We start from the raw sequence: 3,470 nt of genomic DNA on the forward strand, positions 1-3,470 counted from the left end.
CAAGGAACCGTTAAAGAAGGAGAAGTGTGTCTAGTTTTGCTGTTCATGGGCAGCTCATAAGTATGACTTCTGATTTTTTTTAAACACGTCTTACTGATTAAAGATTATTTGTGACATTCCTTCTAGACAGATGAAGAAGGAAGTCTAGAATCTATTAAGCCATATTTCACAGACCAAGCATTCTTTCCTTCCTAAATACTGAAGATTAACACAATGAGCTATGGCCCTGGATATGCAGGTCAGAACTTTATATGGTATTTTACCCATCATATCTATGCTAGGTAGTGCTAGTGGGATAAAAAAAAATCTAAGGAGTCTTCTCCATTTGAATGCCTCAAAATACTATAAATGTAAGGACTTGGTGTTAAGCGAAAGGTTCATATAATCTCTTGGGGTCAGTAATTTTCCTTCATGGACTTCACTTGCACATAACCAACTCCTGAACACAGTCTCCTTTTAAGAGATGCTTACATCACCAAGATCTTTTTGTAAATCCTGTTACATTATGAGAAAGTGGTTGGTCATTTATTTCAATGTAATGTTTATTTCCTCTCCTTTTAAATGGCAGACAAACAACAGTTTGAGCCAGATGCTTTTCAGTCAGAACACAAGGAGCAAATGATGCATTGTTTTTCAAAGTGGATTTTATAACAAAAAAATACTAGGAGTGAATTGGAGAAAAAGTTGTCTCTAAAGAAAAAGAAAAGAAGTGCAAGAGAGAAAATACTCTTAAGTAAGGTACACCTCTGAGACAAGAAAGTATTGGCTCTGTTGTGAAAGAGTACATTTACTCAAATACAAGATAAGGTTTTTTCCCCCAATTAGCATAGAGGAGAAAAGCCCCTCATCTTATAATCACACACAAGGAAATTGCACTAAATACACTGTCTATCATTAAACTACTGCCAAAAGCAACATACCTTTTTTGGGCCCTTAAAATGGGCAGTTGGTCCCCAAAGAGGGTACAAGTAGCACACCTGGAGGTATTGTAATACCAGACCAGCACTCTGAGAGACCTGACCAGGCTCCAATACCCTCCTCAGGTGCCAAAAATACTGATTTTTTTTTTCCAGGTCTCGTTTGTAGCCAAATCAATATTAAATTCCATTGATTGAGCAGAGCTCAGTTACTCAGGTCTGTGTGATACTACCACTAGCAAGTATCCTACCTTTCAGACTCCTCAGCATTGGGTTTCAGATACTCCCAACCTACCACAAGAATAGGTTAGCACAGCCCATTTGAATAAGACATATGGTAGTGACCATTAAGCACAGTCCCCCCACAGCCAACTCAAGTCATGGTGAGCCACTACACTGTATACATTTTTACTTCCTCTTCACTTCCACAGCTGAACTGCACCTTCCTTTCCATTTCCAGTGATTGTTGTTTCTTCACTATCCAAACATCACAAAACAGGGCCCCAAATAATTCACCCAATATCCATCTGTCACCCACTCTCAGCCTGGTGCATACTATTACTGTGGTCCCACCCTCCATGAAGTAAAGTCAGATCAGGTTCCCCTGTGCCCCATCTGCATATAAATTTTTGGAGTATTGCAGGACTTGAACACAGACTTCCAGTCATGAGCGGATGCTAATTAGTACATGGATCCCTTGTGGAGGGAGGTGGGAGTACCTGAAGTACACACATATACTGAGCACTATTGAGCCATGGTCACCATGGATTGAAATACTGTCCATTCTGATGGGGCCCAGCCCAGTGAACTGTAGTACATCACAAGCCTTTGGCTTTGGGCTAGGATCACATATGGTTTGTACTCCATGTAAACAAGTGCTGCAGTGCTGTTCAAAAGCATGTTTATGTAATGCCTGTGTTAAAACTTGAAGCAGTTTTAAAAAGAGGGAGCATGCATCAATTTTGGATGAACTGAAGTCTATAACTGCCTGGGGCTCTCTGTTCCTTTAAGGCAAAAGCATCCTAGTGAGGGAGTGCTGCAAGGCAGGTAGGGTGCTGGTTGCCAGGGCAGCTGCAGTTTTCTAGGGCAATTGGACCAATTACCAGGCACCTGCAGGTAGCCTAGGCAGTCTGCTGATCGAAAGGAGGCAGAGCCCTGGGGGGATATAAACCTGAAACTTGAGGCAAGCAGGCTAGTCTCTCCATGGCAGCCATAGGGTGAAGAGCTCCCAGCAGCAGGGCTTCTGAAGGGACTGTGGTGCTACACATGGATCCCTGGTGAGGTTAAGAGTTCACTAGGAGATAGTTTGGGGCTAAAAGCCTGGCCCAGTTGAGGGGTGAGGGAAAGTTTTCTCTCTTAGAGGGGCAGAAGGCTGCTTCCCCTTTATTCTTATGTTATAGCCTGGGAGCTTATGGTTTGCATTATAGTTTTACACTGGTGGTTTGGGTTGGGACTGTAGGGGTGGTATGGGGAGGTATCATTGGTGCCCAAGGGGCATGTGATTGCCTTGAGCCCTGCCAGGGGTAGGCTCAACGCTGAACTATTGAGCCCAGAGTGAGCATAGAGTGAGGCCACAGAGCCAGACAGGCCCAGTGCCTGAGAAGGGCACAACCAGGCAGACAGGGTCCTGGGGCCCAAAAGGGCCAAACCAGAGCTAGTGCCTCAAAGCCAGGTCTGATACAGTGGGCCCAGGCTAGAAGGCCTAGCCAGAGTAAAGGGGCAGAGGCCAAGGAGGCTGAAGCCCCAACAGGAGAGAACAACATTACAATAGCACCTGCAAGGCTTGGGGTGTGGTGTACGGGAGGATTGTGGCCACGGAATTAACCCCTAAGACTTAGGTGTCCTGCAGTGGCAGTCATAGAGAGGTCCAGCAAAGGGCCTGGGACTTGTAAGGCCTGTGGGCAGCCTCCTTATTACTGTTATTACATCAAGGTGTGGTAGGCAAGAAGGGAAGGTGCCCTAGGGGTGGAGCAGGTCACGGTTGCAGAGCCATCGGGGGGGGGGGGGTATCATGGCCACACCTGGGACCCTGATGTGTTACAATGTGTCCTATATACAAATTACTACAGGTGTGTTTTATTTCAAGGTCAATATTTTCAAACTTGCTCCTTAAGGAGAGCAGGGTCTGACAGGAGGTGGGGAAAGTTGGGGGGAGGCAGAGGGCAAGGGGGACTACCTGACCCTCCAGAACTATCTTCTCTGCTGTGGCAGTGGGAGGGAACAAATTCAAAGCAAACCTCCAATAATTAGATTCTGTACCTGGAAAACTATAACTAATGTGTACATTTTTCATGTATAGAATCCAATTATTGGTTGGTCATCTCATAATCTGAGTTATCTTCTATTTGAGCAAATATGGTAAATTAGTGCTTTATAATCAAAATATTAAGTTTTCAGAAAACAGGTAAATTTTACTAGGGTCAGTTCAAAAGATATCTGGGTTCTGTGATGCACAATATAAGACTCTCTAAAATGTGAGAGAGAGCTGAGATATTTATGGCAATCAAGTTCTGAGATTATAATTTAATTCTACCAATTGATTAAAGAACATTT

This window comes from Gavialis gangeticus, unplaced genomic scaffold (genome assembly GCF_001723915.1).
Source record: "Gavialis gangeticus isolate Ggan-Ray unplaced genomic scaffold, GavGan_comp1, whole genome shotgun sequence".
NCBI lineage: Eukaryota > Metazoa > Chordata > Crocodylia > Gavialidae > Gavialis > Gavialis gangeticus.